A 22,114-nucleotide genomic window follows, 5' to 3' on the forward strand; every position below is an offset into this window, starting at 1 on the left:
TCCCTGTGGTGAGGCCCCTGGGCAGTGCTGGACCCAGAGAGACACACACACAGGGAAAGGGGTTCAGGAGCCGAGTAGAGGCCTACTGCTGAATGATGGATAATGCAGCTGGCAGAACCTGCACATGCCTATGCAGCGAGGAGCCAGGAAATGTGTGTACATATGCGCACACACAACACACAAGACGCATGTGAACCTACAAGCATGCAAACATACACACTTACACATACATTCATGGACACATGCAGATATACGTGAGCCCACAAGCATACAAACACACATTTACACAGACACACCCATGCACAGACACAGGCACACATGCAGTCACAATGAGGCCACAAGCACACAGACACACATGTTTATACACATGCACATTTTCATGAACACAGGTGTGCGTGAACATGCATGCACGCCTATGCACACGTACACACAGAGACAGGTATGCATACATAGGCAGACACACATGAACTCACAACCACACTCACACATACGCTCGGCATGCACAGACATAGGCTTGCACACACATAGGTGCACCCAGACACATATGCATTCACAAATGAGTCTGTGTACACACGTGTGCTTCTGCATGTACACACATGTAAAGAAATGTGATAAATACAAGCCACTTTCCTGGATCAGAGCCTGGTTCACGGACATGTCTGCTCATGTGTGTGACAGGCCACAATACCAGCTGTCTTCCCATCTTCCAACCCCTCCTCACCCACGCTCCAAAGACACGGAGAGTTTTGTACACTCCATTCTCCTCACCCTCACCCTGCATCTTTATCGGGGCTGTGCTGCACACCTTTTCACAATCCATTTCTATCAGCTCTAAAACCAATTACCTTGTCGGAGAGTCACGTACAACACCATAGGCATTTTTCCCACTGGATAGCAGCACACAAAACCCCACAGAGCCACCCACATGACCACGCATGCAGCAGCATTCTCCACAGCCGCCAAGCCTGGCGCCCCGTGGGTGGACAAGGAAAATGTGCAAGGAGTAGTGAGAGCCCAGAGGAGGAATGGAAGACTGCTCCATGCAGAACAGAGAGCAACATGTTCCGTGAAAGAAGATAAACATGGCGGGGTTGCTCTCATAGGCCCAATCTAGATCAAACAAGAACCACTGCATGCAAGATGGGGGTGATTATGTGTGTGTTTGGAGGGGGGCACCATTCAGGGATGGGACCAAAAAGAAGGCCAGGGTGGGGGAAGAAGGGGGTGGGAGGTGGATGGGGCTCAAAGCACTTCCCCAAGAACAGATGGAAATAGAATAAACTCAAATAAAATCATTTTTAAAGGGCTGCACACAGAGGTGAGGGAGTCACAGAGGGGTGAACTTGATCAGAGCACATCATTCGTGCATGTGTATTGAAACCGTGACAAAACCCATATACCATATACAACCAGTATACACTAATGAGAGAATTGAACTTTCTACACATGAAAAACACAAGTGGGAATATGATGCCCAGAGAGTGCTTCACTTACACACATGTCAACCCATGAAGGCTTCTAGAACATTCTAGTCTGGAAGCCATGTTCTTTCTGGGTCAGGTCCTGACAGCTTCACTTTGTGATAAATGATCAGCGACAGCTGAGACGGGCGGCCCTGCTTTAATTAGAGCACTGGGAAACCAGGGCGTTGTTTCTTGTTGTTTATATTAATGGCTCTCACGCATCTCACATCACACAACAGACAGCTCCGGCCTGTTGCACCCGGCCTGAAAATAAATACTCAAGCTCATCGTCTCTGAGGATATTGCTGTCCCCTGAGAGAAAATGATCCGCATGTCTATCTCTTCCCATGCTCTTGGAGTTGAGAAAGTGGCAGAGATAGTCCCAGGCGCACACGGGCTCACCGCCATGACGTCTTGGCGTATCCCAGCCAGGGGCTACTCAGGAGCAGCAGGCCCTCTCTACTGCTTTGCAGGATGGGGCGGGGATGGAAAACCTTAGGAAGTTGACCTATAGGGACAGGCTCTTGAAGGATGTGTAGGAGTCTGCGTAGTGGTGGATAAAGATGATGAAACTTTCAATCAAGGATGATGGACTGCTTGGATCTCGGAGATGAACTTGATATGTCTGGCCTTGTCCACTGCCATAAGAATAAGAGCAGCCACACAGACTGAGTGGACGATGGCACCTCTCCAAAGCCCCAAGGCCACAGCAAAGGGTTCTCCTCTCAGCCTCTCTGCCCCAGGCCCCTCACACCCAACACAAACTAACACCCCAGCCCCTCACACCCTGCAAAAACTCCCAGCCCAGGTCCCTCACACCCTTCACAAACTCTTCTGCAAGCTGAAGATGACAGACTGCCCTCATGCCCAAGAACTCTCCTCCCCGCATTCCAACTTCCACACCAAGAACTCCACTCCCATGTTCACACCTCCACACCAAGAACTCCACTTCCCGTGTTCACACCTCCACACCAAGAACTCCGATTCCTACATTCATACTACATCCACACCAAGAACTCCGTTCTGCCTGTTCATACTTTCAGGCCAAGAACTTCATTCCTCGCATTCACACTTCCACACCAAGAACTTTGCTCCCTGCATTCCAATATGTGTTGTCTCATGAAAACTAATGTATGCTGTCTTGGAAAAAGACTTTCCACATTTGTTACATTCATAAGGGTTCTCTCAAGGGCTGGGAATATGGCCTAGTGGCAAGAGTGCTTGCCTCATAAGGTTTCTCTCTTGTGTGTGTTCTCTCATGAACACTAATGTATGCTTTCTTGGCAAAAGACTTTCCACATGGGTTACATTCATAAGGTTTCTCTCCTGTATGAGCTCTATGATGCACACATAGCTGTGCTTTCCAGGTGAAAGACTTCCCACATTGGTTACATTCAAATGGTTTCTCACCTGTGTGAATTCTAGAATGTGCATTTAGATTTGACCTGTAGGTGAATGACTTTCCACATTTGTTACATTGATGAGGTTTTTCACCTATGTGAATTCTATTATGTTTTCCTAGAGTTGACCTGTCAATTAAGGATATTTTACATTTATTACATTCATAAGGTTTCTCACCTGTGTGTATACTATTATGTGTTTTTAGAGCTGAGCTGCGTTTGAAGGACTTTCCACATTTGTTACATTCATAAGGTTTCTTTCTGCCTTTGTTATGCTTATCAGAATTCTCCTCTGGATATTTGTTCCAATGGTTAGTAAGATCTATTTCCTTACTGAAAGATTTCTCAGATTCAAACCATAAACAGGGATGGTTTCCAGTGTGCTCTTTCTGACGTCTACTGACTGTAGGTCTATGTGAGATTTCTAAAACATCCTAAAATGATGCTCATTTCAAACTGACCCAACATATTACATTTTGAATGAAGTTCATTGAGAAATGATTGCTTAATTAGATGTCAGGACTTAAGCTAATATGTGAGCTTAAATGGTGAGATATTTTCAGCTATTCAGGGTACTTTGGTACCAGTGTCAGACCATAATTTTCATGACAGAAAAGCTACCGCGTGTCATTCACTAGATTTTTTCAGACTAATTATTATCTGTGTGGAATGGATAAAGCAGGAAAATACCTAAAAAAGTTGTTATACAGAGAAATCATTGCCGATCTTTGCTTCTCCACTAATATGCAAGTAGAATTAGGATCATACATAAAGAAACTTTGATTTAATTCCTATTAATATATTTTGACTCAGCATTTAACTATTATCCAACCTTAAAAAAGTTAAAATATGAATGATTATAAGAAGATTTTTTTGTTAACCCCCTAATATATTGAGTTTTCATTGAACACTGATGTTCAAAGGGTAATTAATAGTCCTGCAGAATCAGTCATAGATGTTACAGTTCCTTAGGAATTCCCATAGGGGAGGCAAACATTGCTGTTGCTAGGAATGGCCTTTTACCCTTTCAATTATTGTAATTGTCCAAAATATGTATCTAGCATATGTACTTCATGCGTATTTTACCTGTCTAATTTCAACAGTTTCTGTGTTCAATGCATATTAATCTCTTGTGTGTCATATGCAATTTTATCCATGTGTGCAATGTGTGTAGACATGCACATGGCTTTAGCTTTCCTGTTCTAGAGAGGTTCAGTTCCACAAATAAAGCTGGGACACTAAAACAATGACGTATTTGAAATTTTGGTCCATAAGACTAAGACATCCTTCCAATAATATTTACCAATTTCATTCATCAACAAGTGAAATTGTCCTTTGCCTCAATTTTTCAACCATGATTTTTTGTAAGGTCCATTCTGGGAGGGCTCCATGCAGATGCCCCCACCTGTCTAAAGTCTCCACCCATTATAGGTAAAGATTTGACTTTTTTTGTATTTTAAAATTTAAAAAAATTGAATGTCTTAACTATATAGAAATGATTCGTGTTTGACAAAAAACACTTATCCTTACTTAAACATTATACTATGTTTAGAAAAACAGAATCAAATGATTTACCTGCCTATCTATCTACCTACCTGTTATCTGCACTCACATATATGTATATGCATACCTCACATATATGTATATATTTGCAAAAACAAACACACACACATATATCATGGCTATGTTTTTTTTCCATTGTATGTCTTTAGCTTCTTTGTTGAATATCAGCTGACTGTAAGAGTGTGGCTTTATTTCTGGGTCAGTTGGCGGGGGGCGGGGAGTACCCCGGAGATTTTCCGGCTTTGTGCAGGTTATAGGCTCTTCTTTTTTTGTTTCCTGTGTTTCTCTGTTGCTTCTGGTTGTTGGGTTTGCTGGTCTCATGATGGGGTGTTGGGTGTTGGAGTTCCCAGCTCACTATTCAGTTGGAGTGAGTTGGGATGCCTCCCTATTGTGACTCTATATTGTTTTTAATGAATCATTTTAGATGCCCTGGAAATTGATGACATAATTAAGAGTTTCCAGGAATGTCCAGAAGAACGCCTGTGTGAAGTAGCAGCCATCAAAAGCAACCCTGGGGATGAAAGAGTGAAATTAGTGAGAACCTTTCACTTGAGCTCTGAACACATGCCAGAGCTGCATAGGAATAATAGGAACTCCTTAGGAATGAGGCCTGAGGCATCCATTGCATGTCAGAATATGGTTCTCCAATTTGAGCCTGAAGAGATGCATGCTGGATCCAGGCCTGGTGTCTCTCATGTAGATGAAAAATCCCTTAGCCTTTTAGTCCACATCCTGAGAGTCTCAATGAACAGCAGTATTTCACAGATGGTGGAGAAGGGATGGTATTAACTTCAGAGACCATATTCTTTAGAAATAATTGTGCTTGTGTGGGAGAAAAAAGTTATGAATGCAACAAATATGGAAAGTCCTTCAAACACAGGTCAGCTCTAAGAACACAGAATAGAATACACACGGGTGAGAAACCTTATGAAAGTAATAAATGTGAAAAATCCTTCGGGAACAAGTCAAATCTTAGAAGACGTCATAGAATTCACTCAGGTGAGAGACCTCATGGATGTGACAAATGTGGAAAGTCATTCAAGTTGAGGACAAATTTAAATGCACATAATATAATTCACACAGGTGTGAAACCATATGAATGTAACCAATGTGGGAAGTCCTTCACCTGGAAAACACAACTAACCATCCATCAGATAACTCATACAGGAGAGAAACCTTATGAATGTAACACATTTGGAAAGTGTTTGGCATTGAAAGAGCTACTAGTTGTGCGTGATAAAATAAAGCCAATGACAAGGAGATCCTTGCACTGTGGCCATCACCCTTCTGAATGCTGTAGAAATATATGCTTTCCGTGAGGAATCACTAGGTTTTATTTTCTCTGTTTTGCAATAGAACTTTGATTTTCTTTTTTCATTTTTCTTTTTTTCATTTTGGAATTTTATTTTATTTATTTATTTTAAATTTTTTTTTATTATTAATTGAACATAATTTTTTTTACAAGGTGTTGTGCAAAGAGGGTGCAGTTACATAGTAGGGCAGTGTGTACATTTCTTGTGATATCTTACAACCTGTTTTTCCATCCCTTGTCTAGGTCAGGTAGACCCATATGCAATATACAATGTATCAAGTACATATACAGTGTTCACAGACTTGGTCTCTACTGTCTGTCCGTCTCCCTTTGTTAACAGTCATATATCAGGGAGATCATGCCCCTTTGTTTTCTGTGTTCTAGGCTTGTCTCACTCAACATTATTTGTTCGAGTTCTGACCATTTCCCTGCGAATAACAATATTTCACCATTCCTAATAGCTATGTAGTATTCCATTGTGTATAAGTACCATATTTTTTGGATCCATTCGTCTGTGGAGGGGCATCTGGGTTGTTTCCAAATTTTGGCTATTGTGAATTGTGCCGTGACAAACATGGAAGTACAAATGTCCTTTTGATATCTTGGGTTTTGCTGTTTAGGATAGATGCCTAGGAGTGGTATGGCTGGGTCATAGGGTAGGTCTATATTGAGCTTTTTGAGAAACCTCCATACTGTTCTCCAAAGTGGTTGTACTAATTTGCACTCCCACCAACAATGGAGAAGGGTTCCTCTTTCCCCACAGCCCCTCCAGCATTTGTTGTTTCCTGAGTTCAGAGTATAGGCCATTCTAACTGGGGTGAGGTGGTATCTCAGGGTTGTTTTTATTTGCATTTCCTTTACTAGCAGGGATGTTGAGCATTTCCTCATGTGTTTCTTTGCCATTTTTATATCTTCTCTTGTGAAGTCTCTCTTTAGCTCTTTTGCCCATTTCCTAATAGGTTTATTGGGCTTGGAGGGGCTTAGTTTTTTGAGTTCTCTGTAGATGACAGATATCAGGCCTTTGTCTGTTGCTGTGCTGGTAAATATCCTTTCCCATATCGTTGGCTGTCTTTCTATTTTGGTGGCTATGACCTTAGCTGTGCAGAAACTTTTTAATTTGTAGTAGTCCTATTTGTTGAGTCTTTCCCCTATTTGTTGTGCCCCTGGGACTCTATTCAGGAAGTTCCTTCCTGTGCCTATAAGTTCTAGTGTCTTTCCTACTCTGTCCTTCAGTAGATTCAAGGATTCAGGTCTGATATTGAGGTCCTTGATCCATTTTGAGTTGATCTTGGTGCATGGTGATAGGCTTGGGTCTACTTTGAGTTTTCTGCATATGGCTGCCCAGTTCTCCCAGCACCTGTAGTTGAAGAGGCTATGTTTATTCCATTGTATGTCTTTAGCTCCTTTGTCGAATATCAGTTGGCTGTAGGAGTGCGGTTTTATTTCTGGGTCTTCAATTCTAATCCACTGGTCTTCCGATCTGTTTTTATACCAATACCATGCTGTTTTTGTTATGATGGCCTTGTAGTAGAGCTTGAAGTCTGGTATGGTGATACCTCCTGCACTATTTTTTTTTGCCTAGAATTGCTTTGGCTATTCTAGGTTTTTTGCTGTTCCATATGAATTTATGGATTGGTTTGTCTATTTCAGTGAAGAATGTGGCTGGGATTTTGATAGGTATTGCATTGAATTTGTATAACAATTTGGGCAATATGGCCATTTTCACTATATTGATTCTGCCTACCCATGAGCATGGGAGGTCTTTCCATCTCCTTGTGTCTTCTTTGATTTCCCTTATTAGATTTTTGTAGTTTTCATTGAATAGGTCCCTCATGTCCTTGGTTAAGTTGATCCCTAGGTACTTTATTCTTTTTTTGGCTACTGTAAATGGAATTGTTCCATAATTTCCTTTTCTGTTTGTCTATTGCTGGTGTACAGAAAAGCTGCTGACTTTTGTGGATTGATTTTGTATCCTGCTACTTTGCCAAATTGGTTTATTAGGTGTAGGAGTTTGGGTACTGAGTTTTTTGGGTCCTTCAGATATAAGATCATGTCGTCTGCGAATAGGGATAACTTGATTTCTTCCTTGCCGACGTGGATCCCTTTGATGTCCTCCTCTTGCCTTATTGCTATGGCTAGGGATTCCAGCACTATGTTGAACAGAAGTGGGGAGAGTGGGCATCCTTGTCTTGTTCCTGAGTTTAGGGGGAATGATTTAAGTTTCTCTCCATTTAATATGATATTAGCAGTTGGTCTGTTGTATATGGCTTTTATTGTTTTGAGGAATGTTCCATCTATTCCTGTTCTCTCCAAAGCTTTTAATAGGTATGGATGTTGTATTTTGTCAAAGGCTTTTTGGGCATCGACTGAGATAACAATGTGATTCTTGATTTTAGTTCTGTTTATGTGGTGAATTACATTGATTGATTTACGGATGTTGAACCATCCTTGTGACTGAGGGATGGAGCCTACTTGGTCAGGATGTATGATATTCTTGATCAGTTTCTGGATCCTGTTAGCTAATATTTTATTGAGGAGCTTTGCATCTGTGTTCATTAGTGATATTGGTCTGTAGTTCTCTTTTTTTGTTGGATCTTTGCCTGGTTTGGGAATGATTATGATATTAGCTTCGTAGAATGAGTTTGGGATTTCTCCCTCCGTTTCTATTTCGCGGAAGAGTTTGAGGAGTATTGGAATTAGCTCCTCACTAAAGGTTTTATAGAATTCATTGGTGAATCCATCTGGGCCTGGGCTTTTCTTAGTAGGGAGGTTCTTGATTACCTCCTGTATCTCACCGTAAGTTATTGGTTTATATAGTTGATTTATTTCTTCTTGGTTCAGTTTGGGCAGTTTGTACTTCTCTAAGAATTGATCCATTTCTGTAAAATTATTGTTTTTTGCTGAGTAGAGGTTTTGGAAATAGCTCCTTATGATTGTTTGAATATCGTGTGTACTTTTTGTAATTTTTCCTGTGGAGTCCCTGATTTTACGAATATGAGTCTCTTCTTTTTTTTGTGAGTCTTGCAAGGGGTCTGTCAATTTTGTTTATTTTCTCAAAGAACCAGCTTTTAGTCTTATTTATTTGTTGAATGGTCTTTCTATTTTCAATCAGATTTATCTCTTCTTTAATCTTTGTGATCTCTCCCCTCCTAGTCGTTTTAGATTCTGTCATTTCTTGTTTCTCCAGCTGTTTTAGTTTCATCGTGAGGGTATTCACCTGCTCTGCTTCCATGCTTTTAATGTGGGTGCTGAGGGCAATGATCTTGCCCCTCAGTACTGCCTTAGCTGTGTCCCATAGGTTTCTTTGTGATGTGTTTTCTTTGTCATTGTGGCTTATGAATTCGTTCATTTCATCTTTAATTTGATCTGTGGCCCAAGTGTTGGATAGCAGCGTGGGGTTTAGCCTCCAAGAGTGTGTATAGGCTCTGTGGTATCCTTTGTTGTTGAGGGTTACCTTAGAACTTTGATTTTGATCTGCTCTTTACTCAAGCATTCTTTTTTTCTTTTCTTTTCTTTTTTTTTTGCCAGTCCTGTGGCTTCAACTCTGGGCCAGTGCCCTGTCCTTGGCTTCTTTTTGCTCAAGGCTAGCACTCTACCTCTTGAGCCACAGAACTACGCCTGACATGTTCAGTTTATGTGTTGCTTAGGATTTGAACCCAGGGCTTTATGCATGCTAGGCATGCACTGCCACTAGGCAACATTCCCGCCCACTCAAACATTTTTTTTTTTTTTTTGGCCAGTCCTGGGGTTTGGACTCAGGACCTGAGCACTGTCCCTGGCTTCCTTTTGCTCAAGGCTAGCACTCTGCCACTTGAGCCACAGCGCCACTTCTGGCCGTTTTCTGTATATGTGGTGCTGGGGAATCGAACCCAGGGCCTCATGTATACGAGGCAAGCTCTCTTGCCACTAGGCCATATCCCCAGCCCCCACTCAAACATTTTTATAGGAGAGCAGATGAGCCACAAATACCAAGGACAGAGTTATGAGCTTTAACAATTCTTAATTAGCTGGAGAACTTAGAAGCTGGCCATAAAACTACAATATTCTTTATGGTCTAAAAAGTCTTGTTCTTTTTCCCTAATAGATGGGTGGACTTTACCCTGAGACTTGAGCTGTAGAAGACCTTACTTGGCCCCCTCTAGCCCAATTTTCCTTGTGTTGCAAGTTGTGTGTTATGTAAAGGGGATATGCCTGCTCAAAGTGACACCAGCCCTTCAGGACCCCTTTCTTAGTTCCCAGAGCCCAGAATTGCTATCACAAATAGTAGCAGTCTGCTGCCAGATTTTCTGTGCATATAGATCACTATAGGGTAGCTTCTAACAAGAGAGTCTGAATGGAGACTGGACAGGTAAGTTAAAGTGTCTGTCCACAAATGTGTGTGTATAAAGACCTTTAGTGTGAGCAAGAGCTAGCTGTGGAAAAAAAGAGAACTGACACAGCATGCTTCCATGTTCTGGTGGAAAACTGCAGCTTAGGAGCAATAACATCTTCTGATTTTTGTTTTGTTTTTCTCTGGTGCCAGCACTGAGGCTTGAACTCAGGGCCTGAGCAATCACTTGTCTTTTTCACACAAGACTGTCATTCTACCACTTGAGTCACAGCTCCACTTCTGGCTTTTTAGTGGTTAATTGGAGACAAGAGTCTCATGGATTTTTTTCTATCCAGGCTAACTTCTAACCACTATCCTGAGATCTCAGCCTTCTGATTAGCTGAGATTATAGGCATGCGACACCAGAACCTGGATTAACATCTTATAATTAATAGGTTTTTTTTCCTCCACTTGTTTTATTACTAGTAAATATAGAGATGCATGATGTGTGGGTCAGCCTCTGTTTATATTCTTTTTGTTTGTATGTGTGTGTGAGTTTATATTTTTATCAGTACAAGGTCTTGAACTCAGGACCCAAGACTCTTGCTAAGCTTTTTTTCCTCACCACAGGCTCTCTACTATTTTAGCCACACCTCCAGTTTCTCTGGTTATGTTCTTGCCCCAGTCTTACACTTGTGAAAAGTGGGCGACAAGAGGCAGCTAGGGCATTGAGAGACACCAGTAACCAACATTGAATTGGGAAATCATCTATTCCATTCACATAAATCTCTACAAATATAAAACAAAAAGACACAGCAGTGATAGGGGAGCAGAGCTCCAGCATTTAGATCAAACAGTAGCTTCAGTCCCTTAAGTTGAGCTCTTTGTTCACATGAGGCTAGACAGAATATTCTTCTCTCTGCCACAAGAATTTCATCTGTAGGGCAGGCTCTGGAACTTCCAGCTGCTCCCCACTCCCCTGTTGTAAGAATGCTTTTGAGATAAAAAACTTGTCACAAGCTTAGAGCCAACATAAACCTGTCCTGCTTGTCAGTGTCCTGCTGCAAAGTCTTCTGGGCCTTAAAAACCATAAAAGAGGGATTTGCCTTCCCTCTCTCGAGACCACATGCATTATATGTCCTAGGATAACAGGGTCTCTAAAATGAAGATATTTAAATCAAATAACAGCTGTGCACTACTGTGAACAGCCACCAGTGTGTCCTTAGGTATCATTTGCTTATTTAAGTCTTTGAGCATGGATTTTATTTTCCAATTGAGAGAGAGAGGGAGTAAGAGAGAGAGAGAGACAGACAGACAGACAAACAGAGAGAGAGAGAGAGAGACAGAGAGAAAGTGGCAGGTGTCTGTGGCTTACATGTATAATCTTAGCTATTCAGGAGGCTGGGATCTGAGGGTTGTGGTTTGAAGCCAGGCCCCAGGCAGGAAAGTCTATGAAACTCTGATCTCCAATTAACCACCAAAAAGCCAGAAGTGGAGGTATGACTCGATTAGAGTGCTAGTTTTGAATGAAAAGACTAAGGACAACATTTAAGCACTGAGTTTAAGCTCCAATACTGGCACAAAACAATAATCGTAGTACTAGTAGTACTAATACTACCAATAGGGGAGAAATGTTCATACTTATAATTTACTCAAAAGCATGTCTGTAAATTAGGTCTATTTTTCAGAAGTAGAAAGTTAACATGTTCAATCTGATACATCATAAGTATGGTCCTCCATGCACCTTTAATGGGAAAGAAAACATTACTGAAAAATATGCGTATTAGTAGGTTATTGTCTGTTATTGTTTTGACACCTCATAGTTTTGAAAACTTAACAAATACACTGATGGATTTTTAATTCAATTTTTAAATTATTTCTAAAGGATGCCTATCTTTTTTCTTGGTAGGAATTGATTATTAGAACTATGTAAAAAAATCTTTAAGCTGGGCCTGGTTCACATCTATAATCCCAGCTACTCAAGAAGTGAAGGTCAGGAGGATCACAGTTTGAGACCAGACTGGGTAAATAGTGAAAGAGATTCCACTTCAACATTTAAACACAGTGACTTACTCTATAATCCAAGCAATGTGACAAGTGTAGGTAGGATGATCACAGTCCAAGGCCTGTTTTGGGGAAAAAAAGCAACACTCTATCTGGAAGTAAACAAACACACAGCTAACGTTAAAAAAAGAGGTGAATGAGAGAGTGAGAATAGTGACATTGTCTGAAAAGAAATGTACTCATTACCTGACTTGTGTCACTGGACCGTCTCTGCCCTATGTATCTCACCGTGATAATAACAATTTTGCAAAAAGAATTGCCAAATAGCAAAAAGAAAAACAGAGGGGACAGTCTGTCTCAAGTAGTACCTAAATTGTAAGTAGGCTCAGGGTCTGCCTAGGAAGTATGAGGCTTTGTGTTCAAAAATCTAGTGCTTTGTAAGGTATAAAGAGTATTATAACCAGGTGCAGATGGGAACCCCACTCGGGAGAGACCTCTTTCCAGACTGACACAAGCTCCAGGACAGAAAAGAAGCCAAGTCCAGTACACGAACAGAGTGGGAGAACTCAAGCTTTATTGCAAGCACGAAAGCTGACCAGCCAGGGACACAGTGCTCAGGGAGCTAAGACTATGACCCCGAGGCCACTCAAGCAGTGGTTTAAAAAGGAAAATAAACACATAGTCACACCTGGCCACACACAGGTGGCCAATGGGGTTACAACACACACAGAAAACCACATAGTCATGCCTGGCCACACCCAAGTGGCCAATAGAGTTACAATCTACCACATAGTAACTGCTCAAACTAACCTATCATTTTGGTCCAAGTTGGCACACATCAGGTAAGAAAGACTTTGCAGGGTTCCCTCACAAAGCAAGCTACACCAGGATGTGAATCAAATTGTAAACAGCCAATTTGAATAGGCCACCTGCAAACTCCAAGGCCAAGTGAAGATCTGGAGTTGAATTGATGATTATCATGAGGTCAGAAACTGTGGCCATTGTAATGCTAAGAGCAACAGGTCTTTCTGGGGCTGCCCTCAGCCTTCTGAGGGACAGAGAATGGCTTTCCAATTCTCTAAGGCTGACCTCTAACACAGGCATGGTTGCACATACCTGCAATCGAGGAAACTGAGGGAGTAGGATCACAAGTTCAAAGCTTGGGTGACATAGGCCCTGTCCCAGAAAGCAAGCAAACAAAAGCAGGTATTCTATATCTTTATTCCATCATCTCAAATCTTCTACCAAAAGCAAAAAATAAAACATGTCATAAAAGGTCTAACAAGTGTTCCTGGTGAGTGGAAAATCACCCTGGATCAGCCCAGAAGGCACTGCAGCCACCAGTAGGCCATTTGGGTTCCGGATCAAGTCAGACACTGCAAGCCAGACTTCCTCGCAGTTTGTCCTTGTTCCCCCTGCTGCTTCTCTTGAAGACAAAGGCTCTTGTGGGGCTCTGTTCAGCTGACTCTAAAATGGAGTTGATTGTGAGGGAATAAACAAAATATGGTGTCGTTACCCACAATTGCAGCAGATTCCCTTGACCTAGCCTGGTTGCTTATGGTCCCCTGGAGTGGGGATAAGAACTTGACCAGGTGGGCTTGGCCCAGAGGCCTTAAGGAAAACTGGATCTGAGCCTCCGGCTAACTGCAATAGTCACTTACTCTGGTTGGAGGTTCAAATCCATCGTTGTTTTGGTGGATGGAAGTAGAGTGCTCAGCCAGGAGAAAGTTACCTCAGAGGTCCTCCAGGTGGGCTCCAGCAGAATAGGTCCTAGAGGCAGATTGGAATTCCCAAAATGGGGAAGCAAATCCACCGGGGCACCTATCCTGGGACTCAGCACCAATGAAAGAATATGTCCCAGCCATCCCAGTGAACCATGCAGAGATAGTCATGGACAGAAGAAGCAGGTTCACAAGGTTTATTAGTGGGGCCATATCTCCCATGAGAGAGGGAGCAACATGGCTTCTGGTGCATAAGCACCTTCTCCAGGTGGTGGCTTATATATCTCTGGGGATAAAGGGAAAGTAGGCAGGCCTAAATGTTGAGTGGGAGTGGCCCATTATAGTTCTAGGGCAAGGAGTTTAGGTTTGCGTGGACCTGGGGGCTAATTGGAGGAGCTGGACACTTTGAGGAGGGGGAAATGTTAACAATTCTAATTACATTTTAATGGCGAAGCAAATATTGTCAATGATTTATCTGTATAACAACTTGTAAGGTATTTTTCTAGTTTACTATTTTGTCCAGTTTACACAGATAATCATTTCTTAGTCAGAAAAATCTAGTGAACGACACATGATAGCTTTTCTCTCATGAAAATTATATTCTGACACTGTCACCAAAGTATCCAGACTTTTACTAATCCCCCTTTTGTGGTATCATTAAATTTTATAAAAAGACAATATGCACATTTAATGCTTTGGAGCCCAGCCAGATGTACAGTATTGTGCCACAAATTTGTTTGATATTTTTCATTGCTTAGTAACTGATGTGTGGTTTTTCATGAACAGGTATAGATGTCCAAATTTCTAAGTCCTCACCCTCTACCAAATCAATGCAGGCTTTCACTAGTACTGATGTAAACACCTATGAGAGTCCCACTCAGAGATAAGAATCTGGTGTTGTGTGGATCAAAGGAGCACACAGCACACAACATGTTGCCAGAGGTCAATTATTTTCTTTCCTTTCAAGCTCTGTCTTCCCTTTTAATTCCCAGGATATTTTCTCCTGGTTTGTTATACTTAAGTACTCCCACTCAGACACCTAACTCAAGAGGAATTACAGTCATGCCTAGTTAATGAACAGTGCAATTCTAGGCAAAGTAAGCCTTAAAACCACAACTCAGGCTGTGTAACAACAATGGCAACAACACAATGAGATAGCCATGTTTCAGAGGATCAAAGTAAGTCAAGTAGACAACAATGGACTCAGTAGTACTCATGTTCCATCAAACTGTAGTCTGAAGTTTCTGGGAGATTTCACTATTTTACATATATCATCTATTATATATAATATCTATTATCTATTATTTTATATCTACTATATTACCTATTATTGCATCCCAATCTCAAAGTTACTCTACTCTTTTTGATTGGGCTTATATTGTAAACCCAATGATGCTTCCCTCTCATACTCTTTAAGTCTTGGTCACATATTGTTATAAAGAATTTGTCTTTGGCCCATGACACTGTCCACTTCCTACAATGGCAAGAGAGAGACAAGGCCAGAGATGATGGAGCAGAGACTGCAGTAGTGTGCACCTGACATCGTCAGGGAAACTCTATGTACTTGATGCCATACTTTGTACTTCACTCTTGCCTTAGAAAGAGATTTCCTGTGTGAGAGATGAATCAAGATGTGTGTTTCAACTGATGCATATTTGTGCACTTAAAATGTAAGGAGGAGGGCTGGGAATATGGCCTAAATGTAAAGTGCTTGCCTGGAATACATGAAGCCCTTGGTTTGATTCCTCACCACCACAAGTAGGCAAAGCCAGAAGTGGTGCTGTGCTTCAAGTAGTAGAGTGCTGGCCTTGGGCAGAAAGAAGCCAGATACAGTGATCAATCCCTGAATTCAAGCCCCATGACTGGCAAAAAAAGAAAATGTAAGGAGATACTCAGAGGAAGAACTTTACATTCAACATACACAAAAGGATAAATTATAGCATGTTCTTCTTTTCTAATAGACTTATACTCTTTTTTTTTAAAGCAAGAGAACTTTAACATATAAAGACATATATTGAATAGGACTCATTACCATGCTGAGATGAAATGCACTGTGGTTTTATCTTCACTCTCGGCTTTCTCTGATCTCCCTAAATAATGATGGCAGAACAGTTGTAACTTATTCCTTTTGACTGAGGGCAATCATATGTCACAATCTGTGTGTCACAGGCATCTCTATTTTGGGATGTACTTAGGTTCATATCTTGCATTGCTATTGTTTCAGTAAAATGAGGCTTTAATCATTGTGTTGCTTGAGTGAGGATGGTTCATTCAGGTGTCACTCCTATGAACATTATTATATGCTGCCCCTTTATTAGGCCATGTACTCCCCCACCCTGAAGGAAAGCCAAGGTTCTCCATAGGACTGTGTTTAGGAAGATGAGCACTAAGGCCTTTTCAAACCTGTGCTGACACCGTCTATAGTTTTTACCAATTCTTTGTGTAATCAACATCAAAATGAGCTGCTTGAATAATATCTATCTACCAAGTAATGCACTTGGATTTGTTTTTATTGCAGATTTTAATGCTCTACTTGAAACATAAAAGATTCTTCTCCCTTAAGATTGCATTATTGCTTTGAGCAGGAAAAGCTGGGGAAAAAATTTGCAATAGTTCTTTTTGTCACGGCTTCATTTTCCTTTTCTCCCAGCCCTGATCCCAGAATCTTCTGTTCATTGTCAACAGCAACACAGAATGGATGGATCTCTGGTGAGTTGCTTTTGGATTCAAACTTTATTTTGTTTTCTTTTTGTTGTTGTTGTTTTTTTCCAGTCCTGGAGCTTGGACTGAGGGCCTGAGCATTGTCCTGGGCTTCTTTTTGCTCAAGACCAGCATTCTTGCACTTGAGCCACAGTGCCACTTCTGGATTGTTCTATAAATGTGGTGCTGAGGCAAAGAACCTAGGGCTTCATGTATGTGAGACAAGCACTCTATTACTAGGCCATATTCCAAGCTCCTCTCACTTTATTTTACATGGCATTTAATGAACTTAATGGATGTTCAAGTCTGAAAATGAAAAATGAGATTCAGCTTCAGCAAAATGTTCCTAAATAGGACAAAGATATATTTTATACTTCGTAGCTTAGAAAATCTTACATTCTATGCTGAGTGCAGATTTGCTTCACATTTTCTCTAGGTTTATTTGTATACTTATTTACTTTACTTTACTGTGCCTAAGTCAATGCCTGAGCTGTGTCCCTGAGCCTCCCTGTGCTCAAGGGTAGCACTCTACCACTTGAGCCACAGCACCACTTCTGGCCTTTTCTGTTTATATGGTCCTAAGGAATCAAACCCAGGGTTTCATGCAGCTAGGCAAGTAGTCCACCACTGACCCACACCCTAGTCCTATTTGTAGGTTTTGGGATGTGAGGAAAAGGGGTCAAACTGTTAGAAGATTCAGCCCAAGGTATTTAAACTACTGTCCATATAGTTATTGTTACTGTACACTTCCAATAAAAATGTGTTAGCATTTAGAGTTGTGTTTTCTTCAAAAGCACATTAGTTAAATCCCATGCCTGCTTCATGGTTTTTGTTTTACTTGAAACTTAGGCCATATTTCATTCTGTCGTCTTTCTACACATCAATCCTGTCTGGCTCCTTAAACATTCTCAACTATACCATTTACTGAGAGTACATATTGCTTTATTTTGGGGTCACATCTTTCCATGCACCTCGAACATTTCTCATCTTCCATGTGTGAAGCTGTAGAATCACTGAATATGCAGCTCCTTTTCCTCTCTATCTCAGTCTCCAGAACAATCATTCTTTTTGGCCTATGAGTTTGTTGATCCTTGAAACTCAAGAAGAGACATCATGCCATGATGTTCCTTTCTAATTGCTATATTTTATTTAGCTGACTGTGTTCAAGACTCATCCCTGCTGTAATATGTAGTAATATTTTCTTCCTTTTCAATGCCTTTATCTATTGTTTTGTGTGTCCCTATCTTTTTTAGTGAGTAATTTTGAAGTGTTTCTCCAAATAGTTGTTAAAGTCCTTGCTTTAGTTCTTTTGTATAAAAACCTAGAAAAAGAAGTGGTCAGTTATATGCCCATGTGTTTCTAAGTTTAATTCACTTTATGATTATCTACACCATCTTTGATGTTTTACATTCCTGGCAGATGCGCAGCAAAGATCACACTATTTTCAGATCCTTCCCAGAACTTACTAGATTTTAGGTGTTGTTGGGTTTTTATTTAAAATATGCACATACTGATATGTATAAAATAGTTATTTCATTGTGAGTTTGATTGTGAGAAGTTGTGAAGTGATTCTCCAAGTATTTGTTTTAGCCCTGCTTTCAACGTTGTTGGTTACTAATCTTTTCTTTTTTCCATTTTCTGTCTTCTTTGTTGGCAGACTGGGGGCTTGAACTCAGGGTCTGGTTCTGTACCGGAGCGCTCTTGCTCAAGACTAGACTCTACCATTTGTACCGCAGTGCCACTCCAAGCCATAGACCCAGTCATGCAAAGTGTTTTACATAGAAAATCGACAGTTTGTTTAACTCCTGCAAGAATCTTGATTCTACGTTTGGTACAATCTGTGGCATTTACAAATATGCAAAGGCTTTTATATTCTTTTCAAACACCTATTATGTATTAGCTCTTAACTACACAGGTGGTTTGGCTGTTACTTTAATAAGGAAGTAACTAGATATTTTATGTATAGACAAGGAACACCATTTTTTTTCTTGATACAAAAGTTTTTATTAATGAGATTTAAAATTTTTTAAATCAGAAAGTTACCTTCCTTTCCAATTGATGTTCACCAAAAAAAAAAAAAAGCAAGCTGTACAAGCTCCTTCATAAACTGTATCCTTACCCCCTTGTCCTGGGTACTTTGAAAAGTTATAATTTGTGAAATCTGGCGAACACAGGGCTGCACAGAAAGGCTTCCATATATTTTCCCCAAAAAGAGTGTTTTCAGTAAGACATTTTATTATTTTATCTGATTATGCATTGATATTTTTGTTCCTCAGAAAGAGAATTTACATTAATACTGTAATTTTTAATGTTAAAAAGTATACAAGTGAAGTTATTTAGCTTCCTGAGTGGCCTGTCTTACAGGAAACATGATTTAATCTTTAAAAATTCTAAAATTTCCTGGGTGCTGGTGGTTCTCGCCTATAATCCTAGCTACTCAGTAGGCTGAGATGTCAGGATCATGGTTTGAAGCCAGCCTGGGCAGGAAAGTCTGAGACTTTCATCTCCAATAAACTACCAAATAATCCATAAGTGGAGTTGTGGCTTAACTGGTAGAGCATTAGCCCTGAGCAAATCAGCTCATGAATAGGCCCTGAGTTCAAGCCCAGGACCAGCAAAAAAAAAAAAAAAAAAAAAGAATAAGAAACAACTAAAATTTTTGAATAGTAGCTTTACATTTGTGAGTTCAAGAGCAGGGTTAAAGCTCAAAAGAACATGTCACAAAATTTGTACTTAAAATTTCTAAGGCTAATTTCCCCCCCAAACATAATCACTATGCTTCCTCAAATAAAGTGTTAATAAAATGAAAACTTGTATTTCCTTATTAACAAAATACAGAGAGCTATTTCAGAATACTAACTTCAATGCTTTCTATTACATCCACAGAGATTAACAAGATAATCCTTGCAATACAAAAAGGTAACAAATAATTAAAATATTCCCCTTATAATACAACGAATCTATACAATTTATCCTTTCTAATTGTCTAAAATTATCAGGAACTGGAGCACTTTTTTTTTGTTTTTTATAAAACCCTTTCCTCTTCCTAAAACCCTGAGGTGAAAGGTTATCACTGTAAGAAAACTGGAACCACAGTTCTTCTCACTTCTGTATGAAACTGCAGCTACAGGTTTTAAAAACTTTTTATAAGAAATGTGCAACTTGTAAAGCTGCTCTGTACAGTTTTACAAAATGTTTAGTCACAAGGGCCTAAAATGGCCCTATAAGACAATCTCATTATACCACTTCCTAGTGTCGAGGTAAGTGCCATTTCCCATCCCTACTGTCTCTTCTGTTATCGTAGTAATGGCTCCAGCCATCAGAACTCCTGTCTTCATAGAAGAAATCCTCTCTGGCTCCTCTGTAATGGTAGTCAGGCCCATGATCAGGGTAACGCTGGTGGCTACAGTGTCTATCCGCTAGGTAGGGATGGGAACTCTGTCTGACTTTGCGCTGTGATGATGGTGTATCATGGCTCCACAGGGAGCTGGAAGACTGGTTAAAGTTATGACCATGTGACGGAACTGATGATGAAAATCCAGACGGATCCACACGCACAGAACCAAATTTCCCACCATATGACATCTGTCTCAGAATATTGTTCATCACTGCTTGTCTCTGATAATTTTCTGGAGTTGAGAATGATCTCTGATTTATCTGTCATGATGGAGTCATATTACCCACAGTCCTTTCATATCTGGTTGGAGATATGGAGGCGGGGCTTGAGCTTACAGCTTGATGTTGGGGATAGGTGTCCTGTGAGGCATGACTACTTCCTGGTGGAAGAGCTCGAAGAGGAGCTCCTCGGTGACCTTGGTCTCCAGGTTACCCACGAAGAGAGTGCGATCCGCCTATGCCACCGCCGCCCCCATCGCCACGCCGCCCACCCCCTCCCCTCCCCGCTTCGGCCGGAGGTCGCAGCCCATGCTCGCACTGACTCGGAACACCATTTTTTGACGAATCATTTTAGATGTCCTAGAAATTGATGCCACTTCATTTAAAATAGTTCCAAATTATCTCTGGCACTTAAGAGTTGGCCTGACAAATAGGAGCATGAGTTAAAGCCAGCCAGTCAAGACAGTTCATGGTACTTGTTAGGAGCTAGAAATGGTAAAGCAACCCAGCAACCTGTGCCCTTTCAGGAAGGAGCAGCTTTACCCCAGCCTGCATCATATGGGGACCTGCCAAATTCATACACCAATTCTAACTAAAACGATAGGTTGCTTCAAACATTTGCTATGAGGCAGACTGTAACTCAATTGGCCACCTGCCTGTGACCTGACATGTCTATGCAGTTTCTCTATAGGTGTTGTAACCTCCTTGGCCCCCTGAGTGTGACATGGCTTGACCATGTGGTATTTCCCTTTATAATCTGACCCTGAGCCCGGACCAGGGTGCTTCTCCCCAGCCTCCAAGTCTGCGCTGCGATCCTGCCTGGTATTCTGCTTTTTACTTCCCCAATAAAACTGTCGTTGTACTTGAGACTGTATCTCAGTGGTAGACTTTTGGAGGGGTGGAGGATTCTCCTTATTCAGACACCATTACAATACCAAACAGAAATTTGTCAAGGCTTAGCAGAGGATGCTAGAGGATATGTATTTCTATGTAACACACACAAATGAGATCACTGTTGGGGATGGGAATATGGCCTAGTTGCAGGGAACTTGCATCATATACATGAAACCTTGTGCTCGATTTCTCAGCCCCATATATATAGAAAAAGCTAGAAGTGGCTCTCTGGCTCAAGTGGTATAGTGCTAGCCTTGAGCAAAAAAGAAGCCAGGGACACTGCTCAGGACTAGGAAAAAAATCATTATTACGCCTTTTGAAATTTAAAAATGGAACATAATGAAACCCTCTTACACAATGCCTCTAATTACCTGAAAAATCTATGGAACAATATTTTGTTCCTTTCCAGCTAGAATCCATCCTCCTTCTCTCTCTCTTGCTCTCTCTCTCTCTCCCTCTCTCTGTCTGTCTGTCTGTCTGTCTGTCTGTTGGTTTCTTCTTTTGTTTCTATAAAGATGATATTCAGAAAATCTACATAGAGACACTTTGGCTCTATAAAAGTAAATAATCACACTATGAATTACTAGGACAGGAAGGAGAGAAGAGGAGCCATAAAGAAACCCCAGTCAAAAAGCAAAGGACTGAATTATGATGGGACACTGGCACTGTTCAGCTTGGAAACTTGTCACCAGCTTCCAAGCCACTGTCACCTAGAAAAGGAGTGGAAAAAGAGAAGTCCCCAGCCTCCATCAGTGCAAAGATGGACAAAAAGGAACCTGAAGAGAGACAGAAGGCTTCCAAATCTGTGTAAGAAGTCATATAAGACAGAGAAAGCAAGTCAGTTAAGATCCTGAAATCACTCGTGGTCTAGATCACACAGTCCTAGAAGACATGTCAACGGGTGTTGTTGGTTGGGAACGTGCACTTTGAGGTCCTGAACCTGTCTCATAGGCATAGTGAGCACTTTCAAAGTCACCACAATTAAGCTTCCCCCCACATTAGGCCAGGCATACTACAGATGTCTTGAAATATTCAAAAAGACACAGCCATAAGAGAAAAATATGCCACTTTCCACCTCACAGCACATTTGGTGATCATTCAGATGCTGCTAAGAAGCACAGAAAGGAAACGGA

General features: G+C 41.0%; 1 protein-coding gene and 1 pseudogene across 1 annotated transcript in view; one reads left to right on the forward strand and one right to left on the reverse strand.

The window, feature by feature from the left end:
* The window catches only part of LOC125347769 (zinc finger protein 585A-like), a 145,653-nt gene that overhangs the window by 51,552 nt on the left and 71,987 nt on the right, over positions 1-22,114 (forward strand). The gene's annotated exons all lie outside the window — the stretch shown is intronic.
* LOC125349438 lies at positions 19,215-20,344 on the reverse strand (annotated as a pseudogene).

This window comes from Perognathus longimembris, chromosome 3, assembly GCF_023159225.1.
Source record: "Perognathus longimembris pacificus isolate PPM17 chromosome 3, ASM2315922v1, whole genome shotgun sequence".
NCBI classification, from domain to species: Eukaryota; Metazoa; Chordata; class Mammalia; order Rodentia; family Heteromyidae; genus Perognathus; species Perognathus longimembris.